Below are 15,738 nucleotides of genomic sequence, written 5' to 3'. Positions count from 1 at the left end.
CGATTCTCGGTCCAAATGAGATTGGACAACTTTGCTCGTGTGACTTCCCACAAACTCATAGATGGACTGACTCTTCGTCTATATCCAACGACAATAAGAAAAAGTTTGAAACGTACAAAAAAACGTGATTAAAATTAAAAATTACTGGTGGTATGACCTCTTGTGATTCCGCGCGGGTAGGTACCACCGCCCTGCCTATTTCTGCCGTGAAGCAGTAATGCGTTTCGGTTTGAAGGGTGGGGCAGCCGTTGTAACTATTTTGAGATCTTAGAACTTATATCTCAAGGTGGGTGGCGCATTTACATTGTAGATGTCCATGGGCTCCAGTAACCACTTAACACCAGGTGGGCTGTGAGCTCGTCCACCTACCTAAGCCATAAAAAAAAAAAAAACGATGATTATGAGGATTTAATCTCCCATTTTTTTTGTCATTATATTATTTGCTATGTTTATGAATACAGTTTTCGTGGCTACGTCTATGACTCGCGAAAACCGAAGAAAATACTAGATATAATGCCTTTAAAATAACCGAAAGTTTTTTTTTTAAGTCTTTGGTAGTACTAGGGCTATAAACATTAACTAGTTGACTAGTGCAAGTGACACGGGCTGAAGGCGATGAAGTGTGAATAACTCGATCGCGCCGGTCCCCTGAAACTTTGTCGGGTGACGGACGCGGGAATAATCTTATAAGTTCTTGTTCGCCGACTTAACGATGACTGTCGTTAAGTCGGAGCTTCGACTGAACTAATAATGAAAAATGTAAATCGCATACGACGATCGTAAATTGGAGTGAAAGTCTTGTTTATTTACACTCAATTTCACACAGCGCACACAATATAACAATGACAAAACAAAATCAAAACGGAATTCATAAAGACGGTCTTAAGTACTGTTTTATTTATTTATTTTTAAAACAATCGGTGAAGGAAAAAAAAACACGTGTGGCACTCGGGGACTGTATAATTATTTATGCAATAAATCAATCAGCATTTTTTATCAACTTACGCAATTATAATTAGACAATAATAACTTAATATTAAAACAATAATAAAATAAGACCACGTTTTATTTATAAACATTAAACTGTCCCCTTCACACTCTTTGGCTAGACAGCGCGAAAGAGAGACGGGTAGACTTTTCATGATGTGCATGCAGTGCGACGTCACACCGCGCTCTTATTCACAAACACTACACAAGCGCAACGTGTGAATGTGTTAAACGCGAGCTACATGGTAGGCGAAGTGGGGGTGTTAGGTTTTATTTTTGTTACGGAATTTCTTGATTCGGTCGCCGCGCTCAAAGCCCGCGATAAAAGCTATGCAATAGCGTAAGCTACTTTGATATATAGGGCATTCCAAATATCATAATTTGGACTCTTCAGCGCTCTCAATAAGTACCTTAGTCGTAGAATAATTAAAAACAGATCACTGAGAGGTACCAGGATAAAAGAAAACAGGAGAGATGTTAATGTTCGACATTCGAGCAATCAAACCGATACAAACATTAAGCCGAATTCCAAAACAGTCAAACATAGAACAGACGGAAATTATCGCGAGCCCCATAATCCAGAACGGTTGTGTAAAGGAGCTCCGCAAGGCGAGGCGTAAACATGGCAGCCACATCTGCAATTCAATTCCAAGTTAAATTGCTTCTAGCTTTGTAGTGGCAACATTGAGTTATTTGCCAGCTGTTATAAACTGCCCATAAACCATATTATACGATACATTTAAATTATATATTAATTTTACCTACAACAATATCATCAGAAATTTCAACAAGACTACTTTTAGAGCGCTTTTGGTTCATACTCGGAAATTAGTAATTTTAAATGACAATACTGATAATTTATCATCAGTATCATTAACAGCCTATTTTAGTCCACTGCTGGACACAGTTCTCTCCCAAGGCAAGCCACCGATCCTGAGCCCCATCCACTTCTCATCTCAGTACTTACCCGTGCGGACTCACAAGAGGTCCCACCACCAGTAAAGTACAGTACTCCAATAACTGCTAAACAATAAATAATAATAGTGGTACAATTGAATATTTCATAGTGCTAAAAACGCTTACACAAAAATACCAAACTTATATTTACAAATGATTTAAAGCTTTGTGTACACTTCTCTTTATATTGATGAATTTAGCTAGAGAAGTTTATTTTTGATTATTATTAACCCTCGTAATGTCAAAAGTGACAACGTCATTTTGATACGAGATCATGTTTACAAGAACTTTCAATGCCACAACAACAAACCGAATCCGGGAAACCGAAACCGAGATCAAATCCCTGGACTAATAAATATTCCAATGATTTGCCATCCAATTCGTCCGACAGCCGAATCTTTCCGATGGGACTCGTGCATTAACATACAACCCGAACAACTTTGATTTGCTGTTGCGATCTTTGAATCAGCGTTCTTCGCCTTTATAAAAATACAGTTTTTACAAATGCAAAATTATCTTTGTCAAAGTCCTCTCGGGTGAATAGAAACAATCCCTCAAAAGGAGCTCACCTCTTTGAAGAAAACTTTGGCGCGGAAGTTTGTCTTGGCTCACCTTAATTTATGCACTCCGTATTTAATTCTGTTCGTCTCGGGGACAGTTCAATTTGATTTTCAATAGGACGGGACAATGCCGGTTACTGTGTAAATGACGAGATAGATAATAAGTTACCTTCGTTGTAGACTGGAGTCCTGGTACTTTGCATGATTAAATTTTGTTTGATTGTGATATGTATTAATGGAAATTATATTCTTAAATACTTCGTCTTAGCTAATGTTTTAAGTTAAGTTATTTGGAATATTCTGAGGATCGTTATGATCCTGAGAGGGGCTGGTCAGTCGAGTCCTCGCTAACTTTATTGTTACTTCCAGTCTCTCCTGGTAAATCCTAGTGAAACTAGAAAGGCCTTCGGGCCCCCAGTAATCCGTGCTTCATATAAAAAAACGTAGCGATCAAAGATCACTTAATAAGATTCCCAAAATTTCATATCCCGAAATTTTCAGTAACATTTTTCAATTAAACATCCACTTCTTACCGAATACGTGTAATGTAAAATATATCGACGCTAGAAAGGCAAACTTGTCTAAGCGACAATAACTGCTTTGTACATAAATGATAGGCAATAACCATATTCGATGCGCAAAAAAAATTTATTTCTAGGTCTATTAAAATCATTTCAATCCTACAGCTAGATTCGTTAAAATATAATTTTTTCAGGTATTTCAACTTTAAATTAGTCTACTTTAAAGTACAAGCATTGTCGCTTAGTCACGTTTGCCTTTCAAGCGTCGATATATAGATTTTTAGTCAATCGCATTACACGTCGTTACCGTAAAACATATAAGAAAACTAGCTGACTCGGCAAACATTGTTTTGCCATATATAAGATTTCTAGGGAATTTCTAGTGTAGAAAAAAAACTAACTTATTGTAAGTGTGTAAAGATGTGGTAAATGAGTGAAAGAGGTATGTAGTGCTGTGAACGATGAGGGAATATATAATAAAAATAACAAAACCTCATTCAACCACACAATACCTCATTATAACAAAAAAAAATGTCCAAATAAAAAAAAAAATGTTAGGGGTGGACAACCCTAATCACTTAGGGGTATGAAAAATAGATAGTAGCCGATTCTCAGGCTTACTGAATATGTATAAAAAATTTCATGAGAATCGGTCAAGCGGTTTCGGAAGATTATGGGAACGAACATTGTGACACGAGAATTTTATATAAGAAAATACAATTCACTTAAAATTTCAAAATAATCTTTCACTAATCCCCTTGAAAATGTTCGCTTCGTTCAAAAGCGCTCCGTCACAAACGATGTATGGTACGAAACATGGCTCTCTTAGCGTTTTCTTTGATATAAGCCTGCGAATAACCGACGTGCCGCAAATTTTACAGAAAATTATGTTGGAATAGTTGCTTTAAGCGACTATTATCATCTTGGCGGCTTTTAGAGCGAACGATAAGGACGTGTACAGGCTATCCATGTTGTTTCTTTTATAAAATTTAGAAACTAATAATGGAAAAATGATTTTATTCTTTACCGACCCGCCCTCGCTTCGCTTCGGAAACATTAAATTTTATTATTGATAGCTGAGTCCCGCGATGTAACCCGCGGTTATTATCGTACCGCAGGTGACGCCGCGAGGCGAAGCTAGTCTAAAAAAAGTAGTCTAAGTTACTCCTTATATCATCAGCTACCTATCAGTGAAAGTCCCGTCAAAATCGGTCCAGCCGTTCCAGAGATTAGCCGGAACAAACAGACAGACATACAGACAGACAAAAATGTTATTTTGGTGCTATACCGTATATATATTCATATGCATGTATTAAAAAGCGGCTATTTCAATGTTACAAACAGGCACACCAATTTTATTTATATGTATAGATGTTGCTCTTTAAAATATGCACCAGAATTAACTTACAGTACTCTCTCACGTAACGTTTGTATTAAATACTAGCGGCCCGGCTTCACTCGGGTAGCAGCGCGCGCGATGTAAAAAATATTTTAGGTATTTTTTTTACACCTTGGGTTACATCATTAGGGTTTTTAGTAAGGATACCTTATTTTTTTGAAAATATAATATAGCCTATGTCACCCGGAAATAGTGTAGCTTCCCAACAGTGAAAAAATTTATCAAATCCGTTCAGTAGTTTCGGAGCCTATCCAATGCAAACATACAATCAAATCTTTCCTCTTTATATTATTTGAATATAGACAAACAATGTGCGTCCGTGATAATGATGCGTATTATCACAGACTTAAGCCATCTAGCCTAATCAATGTATAATCTATTGTATAAAGATGAATGTGTATATGCTTGAATTGCTAATTCATCAAAATCATCTTCATAATCAGTCCACAGCTTTATAATAATATCGGTTAATAAATTTCAATTGCTCATGATAAAATTAGACACGGTTTTACGTGTTGGTTGAGCTCAAAATCTGTCTCGGAAATTACAAAAATTCGAAGCCATAATTATAGAATTACAGGCCGAATATAAATGAACAACTAATTTTTTTAAAGTCTAATGACGGAAGTTCCCCGGTTAATTTATTAATTTTATAATCGAAATTTTCTCGTTTCATGTTGTTGTGACTACGGCCTAAAAGCGACGGTTGCTATTGTTTTGTGGTCGCCCCTTTACATTGCTGTTCTCATTAAAATTAAGCATAGTCGAGCGCCGTTTTGCCTCTAATGATTTATATTACTATATCAGGTAAGCGGGGTTAAAAATTCAATAACAAATGTATCAGAGGACTGCCTTTAAGGGCGCATCACGCAATAAGTAGAAAATAAATTTCGATTTTAAGCCTATTACATTAACAAATAGTATGCATGCGTGTGTGTGTCAAATACACGGTTTTATGCATAATTTAAAAAAAAAATATTATGCACTTCCTCTCTATATTCTCTATAAGTGTGGGAAATTTCATACTCCCCCGTTCCCCTCCATTTCGATAAAGCAGCACGAATCCTCTCATCCTCAATCCTCAACCCTCTCATCGTGGCCGCCGGAAACTACCTATATATAGCCGATCCTGCAGACCAAATGGTAAACAGTCGACGTCGCCCACAACACGTCATTTCGGATCCTCCCGATCCACTAACGGTGCTTTTAGGTAGCACCGGTCATTGTTAATGAAACTTTAGGTTTGCCTGGATGAAATTGAAAAAGAGGACGTGCTACGCCGGCCCATAAAGGGGGTGATAGGACAAGAAGAATATAGAGTGTATGTTCAGCTACCTGAGATGGCCATAAAATAATGATGATATTGTGGCAGAACTAGACGACAGCAGATTAATAATATCAAATCAAATTATCTCTCAAATTATATCAGCGTGGTAGTCCTAAATATGTGCACAAGATTTGAAGCCCTACATGGTTGCATTATCCGAAACGGGTATTACTTCTAATCAAGTACTTTTGTCAGAGCAGTTGTGCTTGCACTGATGATGTTTTTTTTTTTATTGCTTAGATGGATGGACGAGCTCACAGCCCACCTGATGTTAAGTGGTTACTGGAGCCCATAGACATCTACAACGTAAAATGCGCCACCCACCTCGAGATATAAGTTCTAAGGTCTCAGTATAGTTACAACGGCTACCCCACCCATCGAACCGAAACGCATTACTGCTTCACGGCGGAAATAGGCAGGGTGGTGGTACCTACCCGTGCGGACTCACAAGTGGTCCTACCACCAGTGATTACGCAAATTATAATTTTGCGGGTTTGATTTTTATTACACGATGTTATTCCTTCACCGTGGAAGTCAATCGTGAACATTTGTTGAGTACGTATTTCATTAGAAAAATTGGTACCCGCCTGCGGGATTCGAACACCGACCGGTGCATCGCTTCATACGAATGCACTGGACGTCTTATCCTTTAGGCCACGACGACTTCAAATGATGTACTCGTACACTGCGATCGAGAAATACTCGTTAGGTCCCTAATGTTTTCGAGGATTTCGCTCCTGTTGATACGATTCGTCACTAAGGAAAAATAAAATACAAAATACTCCCTAAAAGTCGGAACGACGCAAAAAGTGTAATCATAAAAGCACTACAAAAAAAAAACCTATTCAATGAAACAAATGCGGAATGATCAAAAATAATGTCTATTTTGTAATTTATGTAATATTTTCCTCGTAATTACACGATTTCCCTGAGGCGATTTCATAAAGGGAATGTTAACGGGCCGCCCTTTGTGACTGTGTGTACGCAGTACGAGACTCGCTCCGCTGCGTATTATATTACGCTTCGTTTGACGGTTTTTGTCGGCGTACTGAGTGACGTCACCGCGTATTATGCCCGTCAGAATATAATAAATGTGACTGCGTGGGGAATATCGGTTTTCATTTGTTATTGATGTTTTAAGGAGTGCTCGTTTAAAATTGATTGTACTGTGATACAATGATGGGTGGAAAATTGAATACATAATGGCTGATTTGCACGAGACCTTCGCCAATAGAGGTTAAATACAATTTGTATGGCAAAATTCTTAAAGTCAGCCAATTGTCGTCAATTTTGAGTTGCATTTAGTTGTTATAGAGCGCGTGGGACCTCACAGATATCACCGTTCTGCCTATTTTATCACAAAGATTCTGTTTCGTATCTTAAGATGAGGGAACATTTAACACAAGATCAAAACATCGTAATGCGAAACTAGAAATAGCACATTCCAAATTTTCGCTCTGCCAATATATTTCTCGAGAAACTTTTGTATGTCACGAAAATATCCTTACATCTGCTGGCAAGCCGAAGGCGATATAATATTATTATATTACATTGAATACAATATATTCGTTTGTACGTCACGAAACTAATGAACCTAATGTTGAACGAGCTGTGTTCACACATTTATATAAGTATATATTCGAATCGGGAAAATATATTATTTATCGTTGGTCTATATTAATAAATAGGTATTTGTTTGCGTTTTAGATGTTTAAATATGCCGCGTTATTCAAGTGAATCTCATTTTGCACCAAATCATGGTCTTGCCATCTCGTCGTGGCCTAAAAGATAAGACGTTCGGTGCATTCGTGTTGAAGCGATGCACCGGTGTTCGAATCCCGCAGGCGGGTACCAATTTTTCTAATGAAATACGTACTCAACAAATGTTCACGATTGACTTCCACGGTGAAGGAATAACATCGTGTAATAAAAGTGAAACCCGCAAAATTATAATTTGCGTAATTACTGGTGGTAGGACCTGTTGTGAGTCCGCGCGGGTAGGTACCACCGCCCTGCCTATTTCTGCCGTGAAGCAGTAATGCGTTTCGGTTCGAAGGGTGGGGTAGCCGTTGTAACTATACTGAGACCTTACAACTTAGATCTCAAGGTGGGTGGCGCATTTACGTTGTAGATGTATATGGGCTCCAGTAACCACTTAACATCAGGTGGGCTGTGAGCTCGTTCACCCAACTAAGCACTAAAAAAAAAAAATAAAAAAAAAATCGTGTCTCTGTGATAGTATAGAGTTGTCACGGATATGTTTTTTAACTTCACAAGATATGTATATTAAAAAATCACTGGTGGTAGGACCTCTTGTGAGTCCGCACGGGTAGGTACCACCACCCCGCCTATTACCGCCGTGAAGCAGTAATGCGTTTCGGTTGGAAGGGTGGGGTAGCCGTTGTAACTATACTGAGATCTTAGAACTTATATCTCGAGGTGGGTGGCGCATTTACGTTGTAGATGTCTATGAGCTCCAGTAACCACTTAACACCAGGTGGGCTGTGAGCTCGGCCAACCATATAAGCAATAAAAAAATAAAAAAAACATATATGAATATTTAGAGTTGATAAGCTGCCTATTCTCATTATTCTTGAAAATTAATAGGCTTAAGTTTCGAAAGTCAAATTAATCATACAACGAGCTAAGTATTTACTATTCTAATCACTTTAAGCAATGTTATCTACCCCATAAGATTTTCTAATTAAAATCGAAAAACTTCTGCCATCCTAAGTAAGCTGCCCTGAATTTATTAAGAAAATTAGATCATCATCGCAATTTGCTTCGGTAATCATTTAACATCAGTTCAACCATGAGTTTGCCAACTCATATATCACTAGTTCGCTTAAAAAAATCTAAATGTAATAATGAAAATATCTCATGATTATATCTACATATCTCAATTTAAGGAATGTTTTAGAATGATCAAACACAGATAGATACTTAAGTATGTCGGAATATTTCCAACCTCCAACTAAAAGAAAATGAAATGTATCTACCAGGCGCTCATGTTATAACGGAGGTTAAGTTTAATGTATACTCGCAGAAGTTTTGGCGCCTTAACAAGAAAACTTCCTAGTTCGTTCGACTTTGTCGAGATGAATTTTGAATAATACGAACGCATCTTTATTTTCCTCATAGCATATATGTATACATACATACGAAGGTACGCATGGAGTTACAAAAATATCTATACGATGCACACTCGATTTAGCCTAACAGGAAAACATTTAGAAACGGAAAGAGTAATTAAATAATATTTGATTATTCTTGTCGAGCCATCGCGTACGTGGTCAACTACCATTAGTCCTATCCGTATTTTGGACACAAGGCCTAACACGAATGCTGTGTTCATATTGAAAAATAACCGGAGTTTTGGCTTACCACGATGCACGTCTTCTTCCATAAGGGCATTAGTCGTATTTATCATTTCGTATTAATTCGCAGATTTCGCCAAGACTACACTTTAGACAAATATTAATAAAGACAAATAATATTTAATCTATTCTCAATTTGACCGCAGACTATAAGTAATAAGAAAATAAAATATATAAGGTTTTTTTGGAGTTTACTCCTTTAGAATCGATTTACATATATAGGCCCGGGGTATGAAAATTATGGGGACCAAAATCGTACTAGCATGTCACACGAAATGCGTTATGCGCATGTCACACGAAATGCGCGCCGGGCTGCTGCGCCGGCAGTCCGCCACAAAGCCTCGTACTGATCGCGCGTTTCTCTCATTTTGTATTTTCATATATTTGTTAGTCGTTTGTTTTGTGTCTCGTTAATTTGTTAATAATCTGTAGTGTATCGTGTTGTCGTAATATAGAACTATTTCTCGTATTGTTTCGTTTAATTTTTTATATCCAGTAAACTCCAGTCGTGCGTCGGAGCGGACACACACACTTTTTTTTTTTATTAATTTAATATAAATGTATGCTTTATGCATAATTAAAAAAAATATTAACATCCTGTACTCTTTTTTTTTGCCCTTGTAGGCAAGTGAGCATACGGCCCACCTGATGGTGAGTGGTTACCGTCGCCCATGGACTTCAGCAATGCAAGGGGCAGAGCCAAGCCACTGCCTACCGCTTAATACTGTACACAAGCCTCGTTTGAAGAAGGGCATGTCATAGCGATCGGGAAACACCGTGGAGGGGAGCTCATTCCAAAGCCGGGTGGTACGTGGCAAAAAAGATCTCTGGAAACGCACTGTGGATGACCGCAGTGGCTCCATGTGGTATGGATGAACTCTACTCCGGTGGCGGGCGGTGCGATTGTAAACTAAATCGGTAACTAAGTTGGATCTTCATTTTACTAATACATTTTTTTTTTATTGCCTGGTGTTAAGTGGTTACTGGAGCCCGTAGACATCTACCACGTAAATGCGCCACCCACGTTGAGATATAAGTTCTAAGGTCTCAAATATAGTTACAACGGCTGCTCCGCCCTTCAAACCGAAACGCATTACTGCTTCACGGCAGAAATAGGCAGGGTGGTGGTACCTACCCGTGCGGACTTCTAATACATATTTTCATCTGGAATCCTTTATTTATTGTTTTCTTAAGGGCTAGTACATATACTCGTATATGCATCTATGTCTTGGAGTTGAGATGTGTGCTAATTGCGTAAATTTATAGGCACGCTGTATCCATAGGTACATACAAAGTTTGAGACATCAATCTCCTCGCGCCCGAAACTCTTGAAGTCGTTAACGCCCACTTAACTCAAAACCGCTTGAACTATCCCGGCCCTAATTGACTACACTATTAGCCAATATTGTCAACTTAAGAAATTAATCTACAGAGCTTTTGTATCGAGTTAAGAAGTTTGGCCGTTGTAAGCGTGCAATCGAATAGGAACTTACCCAACATTTTGGCTTCGACTTTGATTAATCTTGACATTCTCTTGAAATTTTTCTTTGTAATATAATTCACTTATTCTTCGAATGGCTATCTATTCTGCCGTGAAGCAGTAGAAGTAGAATCATTTTTCAAAGCACTCCCTTTATAAAAGTCACAAGCGATCCGTACCACTGTTATACCATACAACAGACGGCCGTCTGATGTAGTGGTAAGTGACATGGTCACTACACAAGGGGGTCGCGGGTTCGAATCCCACCAAGGGAAGATATTTGTATGATAAGTATAAAATATATTTTCCAGGGTTAATGGATGTATATTAAATATTAAATATATCTATGTGTATAATAAAAATCTTACATTTATTTCCGTTATCTGGTACCTGTAACACAAGTTCTTCACGAAATTATCACGGGATCAGTTAACGTGGCGTGATTGTTAGTAAATATTTATTTATTTACAACTGAGACTCCCAACTTATGCCACAAGATAGAGAACAATATTCCGCATGTGAGGGGGGAGAAGTCTCCTCCCGGTAATGGTCACGAGTCCGCCTGAGAGGGTCAAGGCTGCGCCGCATGCTACCGTCACTCTAACGCGCTGACACCAGCACGATGGGACGACGCGAACATGTCTATTTATCTGCAACAATAAAACAATCTCTAAGGTTCAAACAGAAGTAACATTCGCAAAACAATGTCTCCTACGAATATTTTTGTGAATCAAAGCTATGCCGGTTTTTAAAGCCGTGAAATTCCAACAAAATACCCACGTAAAATCATGAGCGTGTGGGTTTTACCGCACGATATGTGAAAATGCAACTTTAACGCAAACTCCTAAACTAATATGATGTCGCTGCTATAAGCACCGACGAGAGCAATTTATCAAGTTTATGAATTGCTCAGATAGCTTAGACAGTAAGGGGACAAACTCTCAGCTGTTGTTAATTTAGCTATTCACAAACTAAGCTTAAGCCAAAAAAACATTAATCTATTAATGTCAGTTTGCTTTAGGATGCGGCAAGTCAATTTTAATGTTGCTTTCTGTGGGTTTTTCTTGTGCGTCTTTATTGAGCTTCGAAGAGTCAAACAGGATTGCACTACATGGACTCTCTCACAGCCTTGTTTTAAGAAATACTATCTACGCTTGAGAAAAATTGGTAATTAATCCTAAAGTTTTGAGATATTAACCATTTATTAATTAAAACACGTAAGAGATTCCAAGCATTAACTTAAATATGTTTACTTTTTTATTATTAATTGGATTTTTTTTATTGCACAGTTAGGATAACAAATCGATGGTGCTTTTCATGTTAAGTAATTACCGGAGCGAAGCAATCATGCTTTCCACTTTGAAGGGAGAGACATCTATAATATACACGATGATGTCCCGATTAACTTGCACGGTAAAGGAATAACACCGTGTAATACAAATCAAAGCCGCAAAATTATAAGTTACGTAATTAATGGTGGTGGGACGTCTTGTGAGTCCGCACGGGTAGGCATCACCACCCTGCCTATTTCTGCTGTCGAACAGCAATACGTTCCGGTTGGAAGGGTGAGGCAGCCATGATACTGTTAAAACTGACACCTTAGAACTCAGGTCTCAGGGTGGGTGGCGGCATTTACGTTATAGATCCCTGTAGGATTCATCAACCTTTTTTTTATGATTGAAGGATTACTGGTGGCCCGGAGGCCTTTCCAGTTTCACCAGGACAGGTGGGCGAGCAAAGGCTCAGCCAGGAGGGGTGGGATTTGCTAACAGCTACCCGAGCGCCTCCGAAGGAGACCTTTTTTTTTTTTTTTTTTCGGGTAGAGGGCCGAACCTCCTACGAGGTCCCCGCGCAAAAGGGGCGCGCGGGGTATGTGAGACTCAACGATCTGCATGGTGTTGTGAGCAGACCGCGGGCCCAAGGATTTTAGGACCCACCCACTAAACGACTCCCCTGCACTCTTACACCCGACGTCCGATCCCCTCCGAGGTCAGAACCCGGATGAGGTAGGGGGGCTACCGCGGTCAACACTACAACCAGACGGCGCGGCTCACCCCAAGGACGCCCAGCCGACGGAGCCTTCGAGGCGAATCGAAGGCTCTGAAACGTCGGCCGTCTCGGTGCGGCAGCCCGTCGGGCCGCCCAGACGGTGCCGCTGGTGTCCCGGAATACCCCGCTGGACCAGAACCAGCCTGCCGGGTCGGGACGCGATACACCGTCGACCGGTCGCTCTATTCATTCCACGGCAGCGCGCTAGAGTGCTGGTAGCGCGCCGCGCGGCCTCACCCCCTCAGGTCGCCCCTTGACCTTCACCGGGGGAAGGCCGCCACCTACAGGGGCCGGGACGTACGGGCGTATTCCCGCCTCCGGCCCCCGGCTCGACGGCGACGGATCGGTGCGGAAAGGGAAGAGCTCTCCCTCTCTCGCTCCGCCGCCTCCTTCTGCGAGATGGTGGACTCGCAGAAGTCGAGCATCGCCTTCCAGGACGCGTCGCTGCCGAGCATCGTAGCCACGACGCGCGGCAGCGAGAGGTCCTCTCCTATGACCGCGACGAGGGCGGCGCGCTGCTCGTCAAATCCAGAGCAACGCGCCAGCGTGTGTTCCGCTGTGTCTTCCTCGTCGCGGTCCGCGCAGTGGTGGCACTGCGCCGTCGGTTCCCTTCCGGCTATCTTATGCAAGTACCGGCCGAAACATCCGTGGCCGGTAAGCATTTGCGTCAGCCGGAAGGTGAGGCATCCGCGGTCGCGGCCCACCCAGTCCGCGAGAACCGGGCGGACCGCCTCGACGGTACGGAGGCCGGCCGACGGGTCCGCCAAGCGGCGAGACCACGCCTCCAGCACGGACCGCCGAGATTGGAGCCTCCGCGCTCGAACTACTCCTTCGCCGGGGCGCCCTTCCCCCCTAGAGCGAAGGTCGCTACGCCACCGGTAATCGGCAGCGAGTGCCTCCGCCTCCAGGTCCCAGGGTGGCGCCCCGGCGAGCCTCCGAAGGAGACCTAACAGCTCAAGAGCAGCTGCTTCGCGAATGAATCTACTACCGGATCGGAATCGCGACCCGCTGAGAAGATCCGGCGAGAAACTCAGTGAGCTGATTCATGGGTTAGGTTGCACGGCGAACTCTTTGTCGAGTTCGACGAGTACGGTTACCGGGGTCCCTAAGCCTGCTCCTAGTGTTAGAGCTGAAGGCGTCTAATGCAAAGGTTATTGGATCTGATGGATCCGTAAGGACGTGTCTAGGTCGTCGACGGTGACTAACTCCTGCATGATCAGGATTCGGGGAGTAGTCAGCGGCGGCTACGATAAGGCGATTATCATGACGCATAGCCTAATTCATCAACCATTTGAAGACAGGTAGGCCATGACTTCATTCACCCATCTCAGGAAGAAAAGACACAGATTCAGCAGACGCAACGGAAACTTCGATTTTATATCTCAAATTGAAAGGTGCTGTATTCCATATTGTTTTCCGAGCGCTGTGACGTGTCCTTCTGCAAACTTAGCTTGCATAGAAAATACTCAGAGGAAAGCGGCGACTTGGCTGTGTACCTTACATTTCTAACGTCCATGAGGGGTACAAAGGTCATAGAACAAATCATGTGTTCCGATTATAATTTAAGTGTGACAGTAAGTCTGCTATAAATCTACGACCATGTGGTTGTTTATTTTTATTGCTTAAGCTGGTGGACGAGCCCATGGCCCAACTGGTGTTAATTGGTTACCGGAGCTCATACATATCTAACTTAAATGTCGCCACCTACCTTTGAGTTCTGATGTCTTAGGTTTTTACAATACAACGGCTGCCCCACCTTTCAAACCAAAAGGCTTTACTGCTTCACGGCAGAAATAGGCAGGTTGGTACCTACCCGTGCGGACTCGTGTGACAATAGTTTATCATAAGTCATAACTCTTTAGGAAATACGTTGTCAACTGTCGTCGTTGCGGATTGAACTCAAGCTGCAGTATAGGAAGCACTTATTTATTCCACACGCACCTTAAAATCGTATACATTAACAATCAATTGGCTTTTTATCTTTGAACCTTTTAAAAACGTAAAACACAATTTTTTATATCATGACATTTTTCCCTCAATCTGACATGTCTCCCGTTGCTAGTGCTGTGTGTGAAAAAAACCATTCACCACACCTCCACTTACCCTCCTTTTTTCGGTAAATGAAAATGAATAATGCGCTCACGTATTAGACGCCGCTATATTCGAATTGAGCTAACTGAGACATTCTGTAGTTCAATAACCGTGTCCGACCCTCGCCGATGATAAAACTCAGTCATAGAAAAGCGCTTATGTCAATGCGCATTTTTTTTCAAAACACCCACTGAAATTGTGGTTTTCTACCTCGACGCTGGGTAGTTTCAATTCCCGACAAATCTAGTGATGATTCGGGAATTCATATGAATTGAAAAAAACACGTGTGGCACTCGGGGACTGCCGCGGTAATAGCATAGTGTTTTTTTATCAACTTATGCAATCATAATTATACAATAATAATTTAATATTGAAACAATAATAAAATAAGACCACGCTATATTTATAAACATTAACAAAAGCAAAACATTAACTGTCCCCTTCACACTCATAAGCTAGACGGCGCGAGAGAGAGATGGGCAGATTTTTCATAATGCGCATGCAGTGCGACGTCACGCCGCGCGCTTATTCACAAACACGTAATACGTGAAGGATTAGCATCGCGTAATAAAAATCAAACCCGCAAAATTATAATTTGCGTAATTACTGGTGGTAAGACCTCTTGTGAGTCCGCACTGGTGGGTACCACCACCGCGCCTATTTCTGCCGTGAAGCAGTAATGCGTTTCGGTTTGAAGGGTGGGGCAGCCGTTGTAACTATACTAAGACCTTAGAACTTAGATCTCATGGTGGGTGGTGCATTTACGTTGTAGATGTCTATGGGCTCCAGTAACCACTTAACACCAGGTGGGCTGTGAGCTCATCCACACATCTAAGCAATAAAAATAAAAAAAATGCGACATAATAAAAGTAGTTTGGCTTAATACCTGACCTTGTAAGTGATGCTACATACAAAAATTGGTCAGAATCTCTTTAAAGACTCTCTGGTTTTCCTCGTTTAAAAGAATATCAATTTATACCTTTATATGTT

This window comes from Bombyx mandarina, chromosome 21 (genome assembly GCF_030267445.1).
Source record: "Bombyx mandarina strain Sakado chromosome 21, ASM3026744v2".
NCBI lineage: Eukaryota > Metazoa > Arthropoda > Insecta > Lepidoptera > Bombycidae > Bombyx > Bombyx mandarina.
Note: the sequence above shows the minus strand (reverse complement) of the source record.